At 32.5% G+C, this 24508-nt stretch overlaps 1 long non-coding RNA gene across 1 annotated transcript; it reads left to right on the plus strand.

Annotated features, from left to right (window-relative positions):
- Window positions 1-217: 217 nt before the first annotated feature.
- On the plus strand, window positions 218-24472 carry LOC106715030. The gene is made up of 3 exons (XR_001357192.2): window positions 218-559; window positions 11782-11805; window positions 24456-24472. It is a non-coding gene; the product is annotated as an uncharacterized LOC106715030 (long non-coding RNA).
- The last annotated feature ends 36 nt before the right edge of the window (window positions 24473-24508 follow it).

Genomic DNA, 24508 nt, shown 5'->3' on the forward strand with positions numbered 1-24508 from the left:
CTACATTTCGCTCTGTTTAAACTTTAAAATATTTATGACATACACTTTAGAAAACATTGATTGAGTTTTCACAATTAATTAATATGTATGTAAGATAGTGCATCCTGTCTATTGCGAGTTAAATCTTAATTCCTTTTTTCCTTAGGCAGATATTTAAAAAAATGTTTGATGCTGACATCCAATTTCGATTTTTATCACAAATGTCAAATGCTTTGATGTCACTTTGACATTTCTTACTGCAAGACAAGAATTTCAGGCTAGGTTTAGGATTCAGATTTGATGGTTGTGATTAAGGCATTGCAAAAATCTCAGTGAATAAACCTCAAACTCAAACCTTTCAAGTTAAATTGTGCATTTTAAAGTATTACAACTATTTCAAACGCTCGTAGAAAGCTGTTTAGTTTACGTGGGCGGTGTTTAGTTAACATTTCGTATTATCTCAGTTTTATTGAGAGCAAAAACTAAAAGAACACCGCGTTTTGTGCATTTGACTAGTAGTCAGAAATAGTGAGATATGGCTTGCTAGTTGTGAACTGCTTTCAAATATATTGTATGTTAGGTAAGTATCCATTTTTTAATAGAAGTTGTGAGTTGTATTTATAAAAGTTACTATTTCTAGCTTTAAACGGCACTAACTTGTACTATTTACTATTTATCTTACTCTTTTTTATAACGTACCATGCCTATGTAACGTTTTTACTTTATTAAAACATGTAAATTATGCAAAACATTTTAGGAAAAAATAGTTAGATTTTTTGCTCATATTGATGAAATTTGATTAATAATATTTTTCGTCTTATAATTTAACTTTTTTATTGGAAAATTTATTAGGAAAAAGCACCAGTATGGAATGGTTAAGATAATAGACTGTAGAAACTTAAGCAGATTCAAATTTAAATCTATCATTTCATTTTGTCTTGAGCCATATCCTAGCACAAACATTATCTTAGGTCAGATGTATTTTAACCATTGTTAAAATAAAAGATTGCCAAGTTGATTCCAGAATCTATAAATATTGGGTGATAAAAATTTCATACTAAGCTAAACTTTAAACTATTTTAAATTGTATCTTTAAATCAAGCCAGCTGATGAAAAGAGTTACATCTCTTATGATCTCTTAAGATATGTTACGTACATATAACTTTTTATCAGATGGTGTTATGTTAATCATGTTTGAGTTATTAGTTTGATATTTGGTACACAATATAGCAATACATACAATTTCTATATTAAATATTTGTAATGGAGATTAAGTAAATTTCTATCTTAGTAATACTTTATCCTTATCATAATAAATAATAAAATATGCTTTGACATGTGATAGCCAGGTGTCCCACTTTGTAATCTTTACCTTATAATCTTTAAGCCAAAAAAAGTACTTCATGTGAACATTTACCTTCATTAATTAACATAGACAATAATTTATCATTGTGCATTATCAACTACTCTTTGGTCATATATTTTGATCTGTTATTATTTTGTTTATACGTAATACTAGCTGTCGCCCGCAACTCCCTCCGCGCGGAATTTAAAAAAAACGTAATAAGTAGCCTATGTGTTCTTCCAGACTATATTCTAAGTCTCTGCCAAATTTCATCAAGATCCGTTTAGCCGCTCCGGCAATACCTTCAAACAAACATCTATCCATCCATCTAAACATTCACATTTATAATATTAGTAAGATTATGTATAGTTATCATGTAATAGTTGTATACAATAAACAATTCCCCATTTAAATCTTTACATAGACATAGGCTACTATTTAGGTTTTTTGGAACGAAGTTCCTTATCGCGCGTTGTGAAAGGGGGCTAGACGGAAAAAATTCTTACGAAAAGTTGTCACGACACTTTTTGCTATAGTAAGTATGTTAACGACGAATGAGCGCTACTTCACCATGGCAACGACGTGACAATATCTAACGAAAATTCATAGAAATAAAATGTACTTCTTGTGAAGACTTAAGTTTTTTATTCATAGAATAAACATTGGTTCCTTCATTAATTAATTGAAAGGAACTTCGTTCCATCCGGGTGTCCCTTGACATCTCTCAAGTTTTTTTTTTATTCCGCGCGGACGGACTCATGGGAGACAGCTAGTTGTACAATAAAGTCAATATGAAGTGGATTTGAGTCTAGAAATAGATGTGGCGTGTAATAAAAGTTTCAATCGGTTGAGAAACTGACATCTGCAACACCTCCGCCAGCGAGACCGTGAAGGTTGCCGCCACAATATAATTGTGACCTTACCTTACGGACGTTTAAACTATCTTTTTTTTGTTGCTAAAATCATACTTTATCATATTGTCAAAGTCGTAGTAAGAATTATTCGGTAGTCTTTGATTAGATCAAAGATTAGTTATCTATCAGTCTAAAAAAATCAGATTTTTTATATGTTTAAAATAATTGCATTGGTGAAACAAGTACTTTGATTCGCCAAATAAAAGGCTAGGTACGATCTTGAATTGGTATGTCTGGCGGACGGTACTTTGGTTCCTGATGTTTGAATTAAAACACTAGTGATATAATTCATAGTTACGAAAGTTAACTTAAAAACTACTGATATTAAATGTGATTAATATCATTCACAATGCTATTCTGCAGTCTTTTTACTTTCTCTACTCATTTATGTAAGAGCAAAAAAGTGTTCTGCAGCCTTCAGTTGCCTAATAAATTGGGTTTTTATTTGATTTAGTTGGGAAACTACGTAACAAATTTCGCAAACTTTTGTATAGAAATATTTTTCCAAGACAAGTGGAAACGTCATCGTCTTTCACCACTGTATTAGCCGTGGGAAATACCTGCGTGAATTTATTATATGTTTGTGTCGGTAAAAGTGTGAGTTTACGTGATGTTTACATCATTTGCAACTTTTTCTTCGGAAACTTTTTCGTTAAAAAGTTTATCTGTATAATTTGACAGTTCTAGAAAGCTCTAGTAAACAGGTCAACACAATTACTCTAATTTGCCATTAAATGGTTTTTAAAGTATAAGAGGATGTTGTAAAATCAAGAATTGTTTTTTCCTTGTATTACTTTGCGCTTGTTAAATGGGTTTATTCCTGTTTTGTGCATTTATGTTTTGCTCATTACTATTATAGTAAAATTACAGTACATTTCTGTATATTTTTATACCGGGCCGTCAATTTTCACCGTTAAAAATAATTTTGTGAAGTTATTTTAAATCATATGGGATTTAATTAAAATTTTCATAGATTGCCATCAAAAAAAAAAAGATGCAGGCAATCCTTATGATGTGTTGGCAGTGGGCCATTCTCAGCGTGTAACGCGGTCCGGTACATCACGCATGAAGGATCAGTAACGATCCGACCCGAGACCCAAAGGACGCATGCCCTACTTACTTTTTATATCAATAAGTAAGATGGATATAAAATGTAATGATGTCCCCACAAAGAGTTATTAAAATGCCTACCGTAAATATATTTTTCAATAATGTTTTACCCAGCTTAGAAATGTCTTAAACTAATGGCTTAAATAGCTGAAAAGATTCTTTAACGATATAAGGCTCAAATTATATAATTATTGAGTGTATGATAAAGTCATAAGAAAGCCATTTGTAGCTTTTTCGCTTACACAATTTATCTTGAAAGATGTCTATGATTTAAGCACAACGGTGTTACAGTCGTTCTGTATATACTGATGAGATCCTTAATCCAATTATAAACGTCAATTAGCATTGACCTTTTTAAATAGCATGAACTTTTAATTCATGAGGATTCTCTCTTTATTATGTACTGGTGGTTGCACACGACATCGTCCGAGCGGAATTAAAAAAATCTAATAATAAATGTGGCCTATGTCACCCGGGTATAGTGTAGCTTCCCAACAGTGAAAGTTCAAATCGGTTCAGTAGTTTCAGTGCTTAACAATGTAAACTAATAAAACTTTCCTCTTTATAATTTATAATATTAGTATAGAAAAATCCCCACATATAAATAAATTTAGTACTTAATCCTAAATCAGAATAATTAAAAACGTCTGATGTAATATTTAAGTCGCCAGGATCCATTGTATAAATTTGTAGACTTACTTAACCTACACTGGGTCTAAGTATAAGCTCTGTTATTTTTGCAAAGACTTCAAAAACATTCGGTTCTCAATTCGTCTGTTATTTTTTTACAAATAGCGAGTTATTTTGCTAAGAGTTAGGTAAAACATAGAGTGAAGTAGCAAAAGAGAAAACGAAAGTACGACGTTTGTATAACTGTTCTTTTATTTTTACTGCTCTCTTTAATAGTTTTCTGGAACAGTTTAGTCAAATTAACCTAGCTTTATATCAAGTCTATGATGTCTTATTACAGTATATTTAAAATTTATTTTATTTAATCAATATCATATTTTGATAGACATTGAAATGTTCTGGTTAATGTGTTGTTTCGATTAAGTTAAATTAATATTAAAACACTTCCTGTTAATATCCTTATTTAAATATTTGTTAAGTATAGTTAGTTATACGTAAGAATAAACATGTGATTTTCCGGGTAATAATTCACAGTTTAATTTATCTGTTTGTTTATAATATTCATGGATTGAAATCCATCCTTCCAATTTTGTAAGTAGGTATTATAAGAAAAATCCGTTCTAAAAAAATAAATGTCATTCCCTTTACGTAACTTATATAGAACTAGGTGTCGCCCGCGACTGCTTCTGGGCGGAATAATAAAAAAAACATCATTAGTAGCTTATGTTGTGTTCTTACAGACTATCTTCTACATCGATGCCAAATTTTAGCAAGATCCGTTTAGCTGTTCTGGAGATACCTAATAACAAACAACCATTCATCCATATATCTAAACATCTGCTTTTACATATTTCCAATAATTACAGCGATAATTTTTAAATTGTTACTTTTTTATTTTTAAGCATAAAGAGTATGTGTAAATTTAGTTTCTCAGTACCTTTTTGTCGGTAATGTTGTAAAATTTATAATTTGTAAAGAATCAATAAAACTTTTGTATTATTATTATTGTCGGAAATTCCAACGAATTAGTAACATGAAACTTTTTCGAGTTTTTTTCCCTGAGTGAAACTTGTCTCGAAGCGAATAGAAACAAGATATTTTTCGGAATGCAAGCAACCAGTATTGCGATATTGCCGCATTCATCCTTCATGCCTCTCACTGCACGCTGCCGGTTATCTACGTGAAGTGGAACATGCTTGATCGCATATTTTACGAGACACAACATTATACTACTCATACCATCCAACATATTTGGCCAACTTATACTAATTTGTTACCAGATTTGTTGAGACAACTAACCGTTGAAATCATAATTGAACTAAATTAAACTATTTGCATAATTGCTATTTTGCTTTTCCGCTATATTATTTAATATATTTGATTCAAATTAACCCTAGATGAAGTTCGCAAAAGCTATCGACAAACATGATCTATTGTTTAGATGGCGTTCGAATAATTTTTGTACTTAGTTCCATACAAAGTAATTAAAATAATTTTCCAATAGATCTCAAGTATTCAATATAGATTACTGCCGTAAAACAATACGTTAAATTAAAACTAGCTACCACATTAACAGGTTACATATAAACAGATTGTTCCTTAACGAATGTACCAGCGTTTAACAAAACACCGTTTCTTGTATTTGATGTGCTGCTAAAGGATAAATTAATTTAAATTTCATTCAATATGCGTACCATTAACCTCCAGAGTAATTAAGATCAATAATTGAGAACAGACAGAATCGATTTTTATGACGGTCAAAATGTCAAGGCCTCCAATGAAGCGGGCAATTTTCTAAATCAAGTCTCGCTTAACACAAATCTTTGTTATTCAAGTTATCAGCTTAATTAATTTTAATTAAGAACGTGCTTTAGATCGAGTTTCGTTTTAAATTGTGCGATTTATCGTTCCATTTACCTTTTTGATATTTCTCAAATTTTAGTGGCATTAAACAAGCAATTTGATGTTACCAACATACTCAAAGACCCTAAATAGCCACTAAGGTATCCCCTTAATGTAGATTGAGATCTTTTCTACACTAAGCGGCTGCGAAATTATCCTATTTAATTATAAAAATATATATTTTTGTTCGGGTGTTTCTGCACTGGTTAAGTTATAGATTGGTCTCAAAAAAGTTTATTGCGACACAATCGTTATTTATATTTACAAACCACAATATACACTAATAGGCTACTATGTTTTATTGCGGTTTAATTTTGCCGTAATAAGTATCCATATTACCACGGCCAATGTCATGAACATATTATAACTAACTGTCGAGTTGTTTATTAACATATGCCTTTATTGAGACTTGTTACGCGTTACTTTACCCTTTTATAGTAAAATAATTATGTATGGATGGCTTTAAGGTGTAATAACCTATGACTATAACTTATCCGTACATAGAACACTTGCCATTATTTATATTCAAAATTCAAGTCTAAACAATGTATAAATTTCTAAAATACTCCACAAAATTGACAAAAATATATAAATTAAACTCGAACTAATGTAACAAAAAGTGCTTCTATAAATTTACATTCAATGACTTTGAAAGTTCTTGAAATTTAAATACGGGTGCCTAGATCGGTTAATTTTAAAGAATACATCATCAGATAAGAACATTTCTACACTTTAAGGATAGCACGTTTTCTAAGACGGAATTTGGCGTAGTCACCCCTTACTTGGGGTAGGCTCCGAGGCTCGGTGGGGACGTATATTGCGCTGATGATGATGAATATATGTTCTATTATTGACAGAAGACATATTTTGTGAGACGATGACATCATAGATTAGTAAAAATCTCCAAATTAAAAGTTTTTCAAGTAGATAGTAATAATTATTTCAAAACAATTATTATACAGGTATTTTAGATAGATTACTTTCATGATTGAGATTAAGAAATAAGCGTAAAATAGTAGTTGTAGTTTACGTAGATAAATTCTATGACCTTAACAATTACTTGATTAGCGCCAACCAGTCTAGACTAATGACCCCATGTCATCTAATAATTTATCTAGTCCGCCTAAAATGTTCTCCTGATAGTATTATAGTTATATAGATAGTAATGGATGTATATCCATTTTCAGTTTATTTAGTGTCTATACAATTGGATTATTCGCTAAGAATATTTTATTGTTTGAACGATTGTGTATTTGAAGTAAATGAAAGATGTCTGCGACATATTATTCTTTTATTAGATTACATTTTTGTACATTTTATAGCCAATGAATTAATATACTAATACATAATTTCTGTTCTCCAAGAAGTAATACAAACAAATGATATAGAATTTAAAATAATTACTTAAAGTTCATGACAATAATAAGCTTGCTTTGGCGACGTTTCGTAAAATTTGCGCAACAATCATGCACTCATCAACATCCTGCCTGCAGAGGTTATCGCTCCATCTGGAGAGGGGTCGCCTTATAATGCGTTTGGCAGTGTTACGTTACAAGTTTAAACTCTTGATCTTTGTATTTTTTAATAGTTATCAATAATACCGGGCATTTATACGTCACAGATCAAGCATCGGCTAAAAATTCTCATGAATTCACAACCTTTATTGCATAATTTGTAGAACTTGTTGTCATAAGGTAACGTTGGATCTAATACACAGTAGGCTATCATGATAAATAAAATGTGTGATAAGTAAAATACTATAGAGGATCTCTATAGTATTTAGCAGACGAAGTAGCGGGCAACTGCTAGTAATAAATAACAGAAACAAACGAATCACATAATATATATGTTTTAGGTTATTTACTACTAATCTATGTCAGTAAAGATTATTTTGAAGGCTGTTATGATTAGAAGATCCGTTGGGATATTTATTATTACTTATTTAAATAATATATCGATTGTTATTAGGATAACGGGTGTCCTGTCTACGTAGGCGCGACGTCTGTGGTCTATTTTAAAATCCTTTTCATAACGTCTGTTCTAATTAACTGTTCGACCTTACAGATATCCAGTCGGATACAATGTGCAACACTCTTGTATAATAATACACGATAACAAATGCATTAAACGATTCGTTCATAACTTTTAAGAGAAAAGATAGTGTATTCGTGATAGGCCACTTGGATCAAGGTTGATTACGTCACAGACAAATCAATACTCCATGTCCTGTCTAAATTCTAGCTTCAGAGTTCCTCGTTTTTCGTAATACATATTTTAGGTTAACGTCAGGACTTAGCTATTTAATGTTTCATAAAATAATTTTGTTTTATTCGATTGTTATAATTGTAAAATAATTGTAAAATTTGATAGTAAACTATGTATTAGAATTTAAAATATGCTATGCTATGTACATCTAAATCAATCGCCTCGCTCCACGTTCTATCAGTAACTAGTAATTCGCGTGGTATTTAACCTTGAGTCCATCAATTGATTCGTGTTATCGGATTAATCTATAAACCATTAAGGAATAGACATTAGACTCAAATGGCCGATCGGATGTTTTGTCTAAAACAATAATCATACATCTACATATGTCTTAATAACATAAATATTGCACAACTTTAAATAGTGCATTTTTAATCTTGTGATTTTGAATGAATGAGTATAGATTTAGTATATTAAATTGACATTAAAATGTTGTATAGTAACATTTAAACGGCCAGTTAGCTCTAGGGGGCTGTAATGAATGAAACAATTATTGTTTTCCGTTTATATAATTTGATTATCAAAGTCATTCAGTAACAGGAGAAACTAAATTAATTCCTTGTATTATTGTCTGTCATTAACAGGGTTTCCTGAAAGACATTGAATGTGGCGATGTCGAGTGACAACAGCGTATCTTATCAGATAACTGCTTTAACTAAACAACGTGTCAGTCGTCTGTGTGTACACACAGTAGAATTATATTAACATGCGTTCATGTTGCTGATTTATTGCAAAATCTGCCAGAATACAAAATTACCAAATATGTAGTTGTAGGCTGCTTCGACCATTTGTAAAATCGGCAATAAATCTGATAAAGTATGATGAGGAATTTAATCTATTTCTGAGAATCTAAAGAATATCATTAATTTTTCTGTGACGTCCTTCAGTCAAACATTAATTTCTATTGCTAAGATATTCTTCTCTTATCTCTTCGGCTAATATGAATGATAAAAATCTAAAAACTTTTAACAGCATAAACAATATTTATTAAAAAACATAAGGTTTCTACCACAAATACGCTTTTCAGCAAAGTTAAGAAATGATTTCTTAAAGGTATATTTTAAGCAACATAAAAAACCTTTTTCAACATAACTGAAGCATGCAAGCTCGCTTTACTTAATTGCTAGAAGCAAACTTCGTTTTAAATGTCAATCCAACTGAATTTTATGAACGAAAAAAAAATTGTATAAATTAAAATTTAATGTAGTAGGAAAACATTCGGAATTAAGCAACTTATTTGAGTCATTTTCTAATGTGTCCACTTTCTAATACTCTGTAGCCATAAAAAAATAATAAGGAAGCTACAAATGGTCCGAGGAATATAAAAAGTACTAGAAATGTAGATAAATGAAAAGCATTGGAGAGCGTCTCGTCTCGTTTTAATGGCCCCTACTGAATGTGTTTGTTGACAACCTTTAGCATTCCACAATTATAAAGACCCTTTCACATAAAACAACATCAACATTGTAATATATGCTACGATATTAACTATATTGGATCGAAGTTCCTTATCGCGCGTTGTGAAAGGGGGCTAGACGGAAAAAATTCTTACGAAAAGTTGTCACGACACTTTTTGCTATAGACGAATGAGCGCTACTTCACCATGGCAACGACGTGACAATATATAACGAAAATTCATAGAAATAAAATGTACTTCTTGTGAAGACTTAAGTTTTTTATTCATAGAATAAACATTGGTTCCTTCACTAATTAATTAAGGAACTTCGTTCCATCCGGGTGTCCCTTGACACCTCTCAATTTTTTTTCAAATAATACGGAATAATTTAAGTTGTAAAGACTATTAAAATGAATATGGATTAAATGATAAAACCCAACCATTTGTCTCTTGTCATCTTCGATGTAAAACAGTCGTTACAACTAGATTCTAGTTAAAAACTATTATTAACTAGTGAATTATGCCCCTAATTATAGTAAAATACTAACCGTAGGTTTCTGAGACCAATATCTCCGTTTAAAATATATTTTTATCACTGTTCTGTCAAAGATAATGACAGGGATGACGATATGTTTTATACAGACATTTTGGTCTCAGAAACCAACGGTAAATAGGTCTTATTTATATGTGTAACGATCATAAGTATATAACTTCGATATACATTTGGAGATATGAATACATGTACAGTTAGTTGTCATGCATATACATCTTACTAATATTATAAATGCGAATGTTTAGATGGATGGATGGATGTATGTTTGAAGGTATCTCCAGAAAGGCTGAACGGATCTTGGTGATATTTGAGACATAGAACATAGTCTGGATGAACACATAGACTACTTATTACGTTATATTTTAATTCCGCGCGGACGGAGTCGCGAGCGTAAACTAGTTGAACATATGTTCCAAAAAAATCTGACGTGGGTAGTAATTACTATTTCTATCAGCAGCAGTTCGCAAACATTACTATTTCCAGTTTGAAGGGCACCATGTTACTATGTTTATATGTACACAGTTAAATATATAATGAGAACTTTGAAAATTGTGATACAATTTATTTTTCAAATTTATACATGGACATAGTTTAATTTAAGGCATTTTATGACGTATGATAAAAATGTTTAATGTAAATGTCTCGTAACTGAAAACTGTTAAAAACTACCACCAACTTAGGACTAACTAAAACCTAACTACAATGAGCAACTACATATTTCGTAATAAAACGAGTGGTTTTTAACTTTCCACGGGAAAATATTCTAAAAGCTAGTATGTTAATAAAAATACACGTTATTGCTATTTCCGTTGTTTCCAAATTAAGTACGCCCACCAACAAACAGCAATTGTATGTTTCAAATTTTATGGTAGCAGTTACTAAGCAAACGCCCACTTTTGCTTCCCACAACATACTTAGTATCCAATATTGATGTTACTTTATGAGCATTCTATGAATGTAGGAGAACGCAATCAAAGGCCATCTTTTTACTATAATAGAGTAAAGAAGCTGTGGGAAACGAAATTAACTTAAGCCTTATTTGGTTAAAAAAAAGTACGATTAATTTAAAGATCAACATTTATGTATGTATACGAATGTGATTGTTATCTTCGGCTTAACTAAATGTAGCCCCACTCTAGTATTTGTACTTCGTAAGTCTATATTTTAAAATTAAATTGTGGTGGTGACTTAAATGATTAGGCCGTGCTGTATCGTGACGTAACAACTATTAATACGGAGAAAGTAATAATATAATCATTCTTTAAGGCATAAAAGATATCACGATAATAGTTGACAATTTATTATTAAAAAAATGCAATAACACGGAGCATCACTAAAGCCATTTTGACGTCAGTCACGGATATGAACTCTTAAATATGCTGAAAAGTAAACCTCAAACTTGTTTTAAACCGCGCACGACCGCTTTTAGAGCGGATCACTTTTAACCTTCGATGTGCTGTTGTTGACGATGTATCAGTGAATCAACGAGCTGGTTCACGTGTAAGCACCTGAAAATAGTCAGTGCACTGGTGTAATTAGTGGAGTATACACACGCCGATGTGGTTCTTGGCAAGCAGTCGATCATCGAACTAACGCAATTTTCCGTAGCTAATTATAGTGTTGTATGTTAATCTAGACTCGATTGTGTACGTTATCGTATTAAGAGTGTATTGTGTAATTGTTTCAGATGATGGTGTTAATTTGAAGAAACGTGAGTAATTTTCTTTTGATTTAATTAATAAGCTATGTTTCTTTTAAGGTAATAATTGTTGTAGAAAATTTTAGGAATGTAAAAGTTATGCCTTCATCTGTTAAAATTAATCTCGCTGGAAGTAACAATAGCAACAAGGTTATACTCCTGGCACCATACATTTTGTGAAAAGCGAGAAAGTATTCTCGACTTATTATAGTTGACTTTGTTATGTAAAACCTTAAAATAGTTTACATACGCTAAGTATATTTTGTTTTGGATCTTGTAAATTTAACTGACAATTATATTATGTAACTACTCAAGTGTATATGCATAAAACTAAACGTTATTTAAATACGTACATACATACATGTTGTAAATATTGCATACCTTGACATTTTAAAATTCCTCTTAATATTCTTCGATGAAGTGTGTTAATAACAGACCATCCTAAAATAATAACTAAACAAACAACTTTAAATAATAAAATATGATATGGTACTGTAGTTAATTTCCCTAGAAATTGAACTTTTGTATCGTAGATTCAATGCCGCAAAAATAAACCATTGTGCTAATGTCGCTATCGTATATTTACGAACTGTCTTTGTCTTTTAAATCAATATGAATGAATAAACAAGTAACTGGTGATCTTTAGAGGTCATATGCTTTGTTGTTTTTGTCACAATTTATAAATACAGCTGCAAATAGTAGTTGAATAAATTGTAAGTAAATTATACCTTTATTTGCGTTTACGAAACTTAGTCTCAGTCGTTTTGTGTTCAATTATATTTGCCAAATATTCCTTTTTTTCCAATAATAATGTTGTTTGTTTAGTATGGCTGAAACTAAAATTAAGGAACTAGTCAAATTATAAAAATGACAAAGTAATATTTTATATAAATATACATACGTCTGTCTCATGTAAAAAACTTCAACGCTCTATAATTTTTGGTACAAAAAAGTCGTTTATTTTTAATTTTTTGCGATGCTATATTTTGTAGTAAAACTTGTTTAGTTTGTTTGCTGTTGTTTTACAACGTTTATCTCAAATGAATAATGAATAATTAAAATCAGAGTGGAAGAAAGAAATAGTTTTTTTTTTTAAATATAGCTTTTATATAGGTGATATGGACCTTAAAATAACACCACTAATGCTGTTCAATTGAGTTTGAATTTCTTACGAATCAGGGTCAGTTCGCTCCGTTGATTTCTTTGTTTTGAACAAAGGTAACGATCGAGTACATTATTCATCAGATTGCTATGTTGACGCAAAAATGAAGGTAAAAAGCATAATCCCAAAAAAATGAAATACAACTTCAAATAGTTATTATAACCCTATATACTCAACCGCTTCATCCAAATGCAATTATTTTTGCGCTTTCAATATTTATTTCTAAAAGCAGTTATTAAATCGACCTCCTATTATTGTGTGTCTAATATTCTGCAACTGAATTTCTTAACAAACGCCATTGCTATTGCAAATCGGAAGGCGTATCATTTAACTCATTTTGTTAGAGGAAATTAAGTCTGGAACATATTAAAACCAAATGTTTTTGAAATAAATTTATTGAAAATCATATTTTTATTTTATTTACTTCTTTAACATATTTACTTTACACCTAATTCTCAGTTTACAATGTATACGAGAGAATGTTTTTCGAAACATACCTCATTGTAGGTATATGTACAAGTATGTTTGAATGAGATCATAGTCAACACTAGCTCTTTATACAAAAGCAAATAAGTTGTACAATCTCTTGATATAGTGCGATGTGACGTAAATTATAGGCTTTTATTTTAAAATACTTAAAAAAAGGAATCTATTTGTTAAAATCATTTTAATCGGTTGCAGACAATAATATTTTTATCTTTAATTCGATTATTCGATTTCATTCATAACAAATAAATTTTCAGCTAAATTTCTTTACAAAACGGACAGCATAATTCATTAAAACTTAATAAGTTTTTTTTACTTTTATTGGTAACTAATTTCACCTTCTTTATATGACACATATTACACATATAAATTATAAACAAACTAATTAACTTACAGCATACAGCTTTTTATTAACAACAATTTTTTATTTGCAATCAACGCATATAATTTTTCACTAACATTACTTTTTTGGTTTTATTATAATATTGAATTACTCTATCGCTTTCCAGCAAACAAAGGCTTTAAGCCACGAAGCCGACGCAATAATTCTTAAATAATCACTGAAATATAACATTTGATGTCACAATTTTTATACTTTATGCAAACTTACTAAATAGTTTAATTACATTATATGTTCTAAGAAGATAAGAATTAAGACTTACCTTACATAATGAGATGATATGAGTTGTTGAAAATATTACATGTTTACTCCGCTTATTTATTGCTCTGCATTCTTATTTCATATTATTTACAAAACTTACATATTAAACAGATTATTTACCACTCTCCTGTACATTTTATATCTTTTCCATATATTCTGCTTTATATCCGGTCGCATCTTTTATAGTTGCTGCGAAGTTCTTTCTTGTATTGGTCCATTTAACAGTCAGATGAGTTAACAGGTTTTAGCCTCTCTATCAGTCTGATGCTACCCTTTAAATCCTTCGGAGTCCCGATATTTGTCTCTGATAATATCAGCGACGATGTCTCTCGGCAGCATAGTGGCTCGAGCGGTCTTCGAGATGGACGCCTTAGAGCTTCGCCCCGGGCGCCGGCTGAAGTACACATAGACGTTGTACACCAGCTGCCTGGTGTCCGCCGGCAGCTCGACCCTCGAATCTTCCACCGTCTCCATTCTGCCGTTGTACAGTCTCCTCCAACTGAACATCGTCCAAGCGGTCATCGCTTCGTCCCCGTATTGCGCCGTCTTGAATTTCAAATTTAGAACAATTTTGACAAACTTTTTTACCGACCGTACCGGTTTTGATACAGTAATTGTAACTTAAAAGTTATTTTTATCTCAGTAATAATTATTCCCAAATTAAAAAATACGACTGTCAAGCAACACGATAAAGGTATCTGGTCCCGAGAAAAGGTACACTTTAACTGGTGTTCGAGGAACGTCGAGTACGTTTATCAAGGAATCTGGTCACACACCTCTAACATCCGCTGTGCTTCAAGCTTGATCACAATGCTAGGCACATCGCTACAACACGCCGCTCGAACTATGAACAAATTAGTTATTCCTGGTGCTACTCGTACTTTTAATAACAATCGATAGCCAGGGATAGTATGATGGCCGTTATAAAAATGAACTAGACAGGGTGCGTCGCCTTATTGGTACTAACATCACCGTTGTTTTTATGATTTACTTACTGGCTATATTCGTTTCGCGTACAGATCGCTCGTTTAATATACAGTCTGATATTGACCCGATTGACTTTATTGAAGTGTCCAATTTATGTTTATTTTGATCTCAATAACCAGACGTCGGCGGAGGGTCGCGCTTTCATTGTCTATTTGATGAATGTACTGTCAAAGTAATAAAGTTTATTTTTCAGCATTGTCTGACGGATAAGCCAAAATTTAGTTTATAAGATTGGCTGGCGTGAACGCAACGGCCATACTTTTGGTATATTTAAAAGACACAAGAATATCAAAAACAAGTTTAAAAAAAGTTTGTTAAACTAGTCGGAGCTGGTTTCCTGTCGAGTCTTAATTTACGTAAACTAAGTGGCAAGCCTGTGTCCCTCAGCCACGGCGTCGCTTTCATAGCTTTATTTAATGAGAATTACAATATTTAATGTAATTAAAACCGGCCTTGTGTAAATAATGGAAAAATACATACAACCATTTCCAGACCAACGAAATTAAGTGTCGGAACAAAATTATTACTTTAATAACGTTTTCTTACGTTTTTTTCTTTGTTAAAGTTTTATTCGCCATTTGATTGCGTCTTAATATTGTTTACTGTTTACTACATTTTCTGTCGAAGATCGGAAAATGCAACTTAATGTTAAATTTCAGTTTTTGTATTATTTTTCAAATTAAATTATGATAGTTTACTAATAAATATATATGCACTTTGATCGTGAAGAATTCAAAATCAAAGAATTTCAACAATGTAACGTTCTCTTAATTGTCTTCTAGTTTAGTCATTCTAAGTTTGTTATTTCTTAAAGAAGTATCGAATTAATTAGATTTGGAAGACAAAGACTAATAAGAAATGCCGCTTTTATACGATTTTGTTCGTCGTGTATTTTAGTTTCTAGGGTATGGATTTTATTTCTATTCTCTATTGTAATTGAAAGCAGGAGAGCGACTGTCTTTGTACTTGTATGCTAATTCAAATATGTTCTAATGAAAAGCAGAAAAAGGAGATTTATCTAAGTTACTAAACAACAAAATTGTAAGTGAAGATTATTTTTTATAAATTTCACGAACGCCTCGCTTGCACGTATGTGCTTAATACCCTATGCACATTCTCTTGTTATTTAAGGAGTACTATGTCGATGACAATGCAACATTCTAGCTTTATTATTTATGACTTAAAAATAGATTGTACCAAGAAGATTTTACTTATACAGTTGTCTACCAGCTTGTCTTTTCTATGGTGAAACTTCAGCACCTGTCTGTCATTTTAAACTTTTTGTTCTACTAACAATCGTCGTTTTACCATATGCATTTTATGAATTGTTCTTCTAGATAACTTGGGAAAATGCTCCTCGAACTTATTTTGAGGCAAAAGCCTAAAACAAGAAAAAATAACTATTTCATCATTACTGTCGCTTATTACAATAATTCTTCTCAATGACTTCAGCTTAATTTTCAAAACAATAGAAGAATCCGCAAGATAATTGGTCGGAACATATCATTTTCAGTTTTCTAAAAACCATAAACAAGCTCAACCGATTCAGCAATACATAACGGTGGTTTCTTTGAATAGAATTGTTCGTTTAGCGGAAATGTTGCATAAGGCACAATAACGAGTGTAGAGGTACAGTACTATCCAAACTTATGCTAGCTCTCAGTTCGTACAAGTCGCTTCGCAAAAATCAATTTAAGGTATCGCCGTGATGTGTTTAGAATCGAGATGAGTTAAAAGTTTGCAAACGATTATTTTTGTTGGACAGGGAAGGAGGCATAGGGAAAGAGAATATTACTTTTCGTTTTAACAAAACGTGGGAAGGGGGGAAGGACTAGAATTTGGCTTCATGTACTTGGAACATCACTACACTTTCCTTTGACTGCGCTGACTGGATGAAATGAAGTGGAATCGGACTCAGCTAACATGTGCTCGCAAACGACGAGCTCGCATAAAGTTTGAATCTCATAATAGATGGCGGATGGCAGCGAGCGGCAGTGTCACGGTGGCTGGATGTGTCGTGCACCGTGAAAGTGTCACTGTACTCTTTCGACCACCGCGTTTTGTTTGAACTTAGATTAACTGTCACCGGACCGGTAATGAAAGCTCAAATATTAAATTTAATATTGTACGAAAGTTGAAGGTTAAATAGAACCACCTATTCATTTCTAACTCATATATTTATATAGGTAATTTTTATACAATACTTGACCGTAAAATTGTAATTCGAGTAATTAACTTAGCTATCAAAAAATCTGTTTAGTGTGCAACATAATATAAAATGACCTAATTTACAATTTGCTTAGTTTGTAGGTTTCTGTACATTGTATGCGACCAGCACTGATTGAACGAGTGGATGTTTATTTAACTGACGACCCACGTCTTGTTTATTCTGTGATGTTAGCACGAATGCGATTTGTATCTGTAATATTATTATTAGAGGTTAAATTGTGAAATTGCATAATTTGTAATTTTGTATGTTATTGTGTAATGTACGGATTTGCTTTCAACATTACCTTGGAGGTAATTTATGTCAATAGTTGCTTTTTTTCGTGCTTTGTTTTTGATGTTGAAGTTGAATTTATTTAAAAAAAAATTGAACTGTCAATAAGATTCTCTATAAGCAAGCTACCCATGGTATATTTATTTTTCGTGGCCATATTTTATTTTGGTTCTTTTTTTTTTGTATTCATAGATAAGGATAGTAGAGTTGTTCGTGTTATGTGGCATCATGTTGCCATAGCAGAGTCGGCGTCGGTGTCGGGTGCAGGAATTCGTGCTCGTATCTCAGGTGACTCAGAGCGTGACTCAATAAGGAATTGAAAAAGAGCACAACGAATTATGAGTAACTAAACTCTCACACCTACATTACAATTTCCTCGGCGACTGTCCCAATCAAAGAATTTCACAATTACTAACCTCATTTCTAATATTTTATAATCAACTAGCTGTCGCCCGCAACATTCCTTTACGTTTTTCGGTGTCTTTCGGCTACATCTCCATTTATTTTGTTATTTAGGGTAAAAGTCCCCTAGTGAATTACTCATCTTTCATCTCCTTACATTATCAAATTTATATCGACTCAGAGAATAAAAAAGATACTAAAACATGCTATAATAAACGTGGTAAAGTTAACGGACTTCGTCACTTGTCTGGAAGCCCAAAATGTGACCATGATAAGGCTTACTCCCCAATCCATATTGTACTTGACACCTATACTGAACTACATCGAAAGTGCAAGCAGATTTGCAAGATATTTAAAATGTATCAAGTGATCAATATTTGTATCTTTGTAAACTTCCAAAACCACCACTTCTTGTACCTTGGATTTTTTGAGATCCACATTCTATGCCTATCTTACTGCACGACGGACGTAAATGTTTTATATTTATATCCGAACTATAGGTATAATGTGCCAGTCCTAAATATTATATGTGGTCGTGTTGCATATGGACTTACCAGAAATAGCACATTCTCATCTATATCGAAGACGACATATGTTCGGGTGCCAAAGCCTCTGGCCGCCACCTGCGTCCTTCCCGCTCGCACGCGCCGCGACAGCTGTTGCCCAACGTGTTTGCTTTACGTTTGGCAACACTTAGGTTTACATTAGTTCCATTACTACGATCTTCGCTTCAAAGCTCATGAAAGTTTTGTTAGTGCCAATCAATATTTGTGATTTATCTCTAACTTATTCTATTTCCACTGATTAGTTGAATTCAGTAAAATCCGTAATCTTTTATCAGGCATTGTGTTAACATTACCTTGATTGTCTAGTTTGAAAGAAAAATTCACCATAATCTAATTTTAAGAAGTACCTGTTGATCTAAAGTAAACGAGAAAAATCCGGTGGCCAACTTCAGAGTTGTCTGACAGCGCAAGGGCAGCGCAGCGCCTTGAATATTTTTTTTGTGTAATAGACGATTTAGCATCGGAAACAAATTAAAAGCTTCGAACTCGTATGATGATCTCACCGGTCGTCAATCTTGACAATGCAAAGGACCGGTCGTTGAGGGGTTCAGAGTGAGGTGCGGGGCGCACTACGCCTCGCACCCGGGTTCGCGCGGTCCTCGCACGCCGCATTCAGTACGACAGCGAGGCTCGCCACGAGCGCGGCGCGCGCGCCTTTATTTCTTCTTTTTTTTAATATTTCTGCAGTTTTACCTTCCAGCAAAAATGCAGTTCAGTGCAGTGAATGTTTTAAAATAAATATTTCGTTAATTACCAAAAAGTATATAGTTCTGTGGTCGTTACTCGCTACGGTCCAAAGAACAATGCTGTGGGAAAAAATAACGTTCAGCTGGCATCGGCGGTCGTTCCCAGCTACCTACCCGAGCCCGAGCTCCCTCCCCGCGCGCGCCGGGTGCCGGGTTCAATGCGCCTCTCCGCGTTTATTCATCGTTTGTGGGAAAAGTTGACCCCCCTTTAAAAATTATTGTTAACGAATTCACACGAACTTTATGTGTTACTACCGCATCTTGGACGATCTTCGAAAGTTTTGCGCGTGAGATTAATTCGTAATACGTATCGCCAATCTTCTACTATTTTGTCGCAATCGTTTCTTTTTCACGTGAGCAAAACACGAGACGGGCAACTTCAGATGTAATCAAATAGATAAAAGATAAAAAGTGTGAGTTTTTTTTATTATGCGCAAGTTTTCAAGGTAGTGGCGCCAGCAAGAGGAACTGTATTGTTTATTTTGAGCTTTGCCATGTTTGTGGAGTTTAATCTTCGTCGAAATTTTTATCTTATTGTGTTAAGGATAGAGTGTTTTTGTCGCAAGAGGACACGGCTGTAGACGTTGCGTTACTTGTGTGATGAATAATCTGTGAAGTGACCGTTGAATTCGACGAGTTCTGTGATGATGTCTCGCTTTAGTGCTTGAGTGGTCACTTGGAGTGACGTCACATACATATCAAGTTTTGCGAGCTTTGGCAAGATGGGAAACCAAGGCTCGTCACCGCACGAGCCCCTGGATCGTGCGCAAGCGCAGAATGCCGACCTTAAAATGGTTCGAACCGTTAATTAACTTGCTAATTTATAAGCGATTGTTAAGCACACGTTGATTCACCGCGTGTGCTGTGCGCTCATAGCCGATTGTTTTAACTGGCACATGGCCGCCTCTTCTAATGATATTGCTGTTCTATTATCTGTCTTTTATATTTTAATATGAATACGCACCTACAATGCTCCATTATAACTTTAAATGAAAGGCTCAATGGATATGCGCAATATATGCATTCTGACATTCGGGGTTCGAATCCCAAATTGCTAAGTTGAGTCCGATATGTTGTTACTATAATTTACCTTACACTAGTATTTTCCATTCACCTAACCACCCATTCAATAACACTGTGCTTTGTAGGTAGGTATTAAATTTTATACCCCAGAAACACTGTTCATTTTACGATTTCTTTAAAAAAATGGTTACAAGTAACTCTAATACTTCCTATATAAGCATACTAAATATTGAAGAATAAACCTTAAGTAAACAATGAATGTAATTGTCTTTGTTTTTGTGTTAATAACGTTGCACAGAGGACATCATCTACAATTAAGGAAATGACAACAATCTTACAAAATAATGATTGACGTATTTAATTTACGTTTGTCAGTGTGATTGTAAAAAAACTAACTTAAAAAATTAAGTTCATCACATCTCTCTCATGTATTAAACATTTAATACTATAATGAATAGAAAAACACAAAGTATAGGAGAATAGAAGATGGCGTATCTAATTAGTGGTTTCTGAGACCAAAATCCGTGTATAAAACGTATAATTATATCTGTTTTGTCAAAGATAATGAGAGGGAAGACGATATGATCGATACAGGACCTTTGATCTCAGAAACCAACGATAATTTTAATTCAATCTCTTAACTATCACACTCATAGTAGCTAAGGGGAACACTTTACGCAGCTTTAACATTGTAAATCTACACTAAGTGTCTATTAATGTTGCCATTATACAACTCTGTGACAGCAATTCTGTAGGCCATTAATATGTCACACGTAATCCGCATACTAGAGAGTAAATTATGGCCAATCTCACTTCTAAAGCACTCTTCAACTATTGTTACTATTCAGCCAAGAATTGTCCTCCTGAACGTCCCTAAAATTTCAACCCCTATCACCGTCATGCGGTAACCTCTTCAACTAAAACGCATTAAATAGATTATGTTTTTTTTAATTCTTTTCAGTATCTAATAGGGGTTATGAAAAAGTATCTGTGTGAACTATCTCATCCGCTTAACATCTGTGTTGATTTAAAATGAATTTACAATAGTTTAAAAAATATATCTGCGCAAATATTATCTAATGACATAATTGACCATATGGCGAGTATTTGACGAGTTACCAGCCCAACCCCACTTATGTTATTAGCACGTTAAAAATGATTGTATTTTAAATCTAGTCGATTTGGATATAAATATGTACATCTAAGAATAACACGCTTGTTAAAATATTAAACCCAGATTTTTATTGCTGTCCTTCTATGTGTGGGTTTAATATGAACTTATTAAATGACTTACGAATTAAACTTAGTCATAAAAAAATATATTTAGTCATAAATTTATAATGAATATTAACATATTTCTAGGAATGTAAAGTCAGACTTTCATGACCTAATGTTCTAGGTATCGTTATTCAAATCTTCTTTTGTAAAAAACAATGGTCTATCACAAGGTAAATAGCTAACTGGTTGTTTGTTGGTATTTATAATAAAACTGTCTGTCGCACGCGACTCCGTTCACGCGGAATTTAAAAAAAACTTAATTAGTGACCTATGTGTTCTTCCAGACTGTGATCTACATCTATGCCAATTTTCATTAAGATCTGTTGAGCCGTTTTGGAGATATTTTGTAACAAACATCCATCCATTCATCCAAACATTTGCATTTATAATATTAGTAAGATATATAAAGGATATTGTTTTTTACAAGTTGTTTTTTTTACAAAGTAACTATTTGTAAATACCTATTTCAAAAGATTAAAGTTTATGTAATACGTGTCTAAAATTAGCTTCCTTGCAAAAACATTAGTAATGACTGTTAAGAGAAGCCATTCAAAAGAAAGGTCAGAGAGCGTTATACCTAAGACCCTTCCCTTCCAATTCTCTTGAAATTGCATGGTATCGGATTTAAGAATTAGTAACAAAACACTACGGTATACGATTGTATACACTTTTCACTATAACATTTTTTAGGTTATATATCACGATACTGCAAGCATTATCGTTTTATATCTTATCAAAATATTTCATATCCATTGCCATATTGGTCGGTATGATTTAAAATTAAATTAATATTACCAATATTGATAAATGTTTTATAAACATTTCATTAATTTGAGTTTGTTTTCGCAAACAAGTGTTAATTTTGGTGACTTAATTAAATTTCAATTTTTTTCTAAAGAATTTGTAATAACAGACTTTTGACTGATATATGTAGTGATAGTAATTTGTTAATACATTCTTGATACTCGAGTTAACTAAGTTAAAATATCTGAAGATCTTCAGGTTTAACTCATTTTGTATGTCTATTTTTATTTATTAAAGTTGTTACGAAGCTAGTGCCGCTTTTTTTCTGCAAAAAGTCTGTTGAATACACTTTTTCGTTATTTTGCACAGTGCCTGGTTTATATTTCTAGGTCAAATAACCCTTTTTCTAGTATAATTTTAAATAAAGAGAAAGTAAAAAAACATGTCATTTTCATTACTTAACCTCGATAGTGTTTGTTTCTGACCTACTCAAATGATGTTTTTCAATTTTTTTCAAGTGAATTTTACGAAAACGCGCACAAAACGTTAAACATTTGGTTAATATTATTGCATTTGGTTAATGTTGTTGCGTATAAGATAACGTTATACAATACGTTGTGGTCACGAACACGAATCACACAATTAAGTTTTTTTTTTCGACCCAAATAATAATAATTTTTTGCGTAAAACATTGTGAAAATTCAAATGTATTTTATTGCGTTCATAAATCTGTCTCAGAAATCCGTAGAATGCAGAGAAGAATTAACAATGTTTTTGAGCAATAGTTAAATTTAATTAGATTACTAATTTAGATATTTTTGACAGATGTAGGTCATTGACCTACACATTCATATAAACAAAAGTATAGTACAGTTAATCATTGTTTATTTGAGAACCCTGGAATTCTATTACAACGGGAAAGCAACTACAAAAGGAGACTTCGTAAGAAAACCCTTTTTTACCACGTTTACCTCGTAGTTTTCTAACCTTACTTCTGTTTCATTATATTTATGTGGCAGAACTGCGTGTAAATTCTTAGAATAAACTATGAGAGATTGTGAACAATGGTGAAGGAAAACTTGTAAGAAAACCAGTCGGAAACAAATGCACGAGGTCCGGTAATTCTACGTAAGATAACAGTGTTACCATTACACACAATATGCAATTTACTGCAAATAAAGGAAAAAACGTTTAACAATCATGTTGTAACGTTTAATCGTTAATAGTTTTATTAAACATTTTTTAACTCTTTAATTACATACAACCGATATAAAAAGGTATTAAAAAATTACCTTTGGGTGAATTTTTAGCTCATCTATAAATTGCTAGAATTTTGTCTAATATTTTGCCACGGTTAGACTATTCACGTTGTATTGTGTACATCGTACGTCATTGTATTAAGACTAAAATTCCTTTAACTTAAATACTAGTCAACATGACATTATGCTAACAAGATACAAACCGTATGAATTGTAAATAGGACCCTTCGTGCTCATAATTTTATATGTCCAACATTTCCTAGTTTTATTTATATAAGCGATTACAATTCAACTCACCACACGAGCAAGGTTACAAGTGCGTCTTCAACACTTTGTGGTAATTTCATTTACGTATTTCATTACATTTGAATTTGTTCCAGATTTCTTGGAATATTTCCAGCTTTCAAATACGTATATTGATAACAGTTCCCCAGGCCAAATTGATCTTCATAGTGTACGCAACAATATTGCAGTTATGAATAACCTGCTTATTCATAACCTAGGGTTACTATTGCCAACACTGGGAAGACCTTTGACCCTATCTAAATCCACTACCACTGCGCTATATTGAGATTATTTTTTTAAATAACATACATATAAAATATACATAAATATTAAATATGATTGGTGATGGAGAGACGCAGGACAGTAATTAGATTTTTTCATCAAATTTATGCCGCCCGACATCGTATAAATAGGGAAGTCACTGCTGACTGTAGACGTTAGCAATAAGATAGGAGGTTGCAGAGGATGGATAAGCCATTTTTCGTGTTTTGGCTCTGTACATTAAGTTTTATTTAGTTCAATGCGAGATGTGATTTTAAGGTGGTGTATTCTGTGTATTGCAGAAGTCGTCGGTGCGCGGTTCGCTAAGGCGGGCGCGCGCGGGCGCCGCGCTGTC

Source organism: Papilio machaon, chromosome 7 (assembly GCF_912999745.1).
Source record: "Papilio machaon chromosome 7, ilPapMach1.1, whole genome shotgun sequence".
Lineage (NCBI taxonomy): Eukaryota > Metazoa > Arthropoda > Insecta > Lepidoptera > Papilionidae > Papilio > Papilio machaon.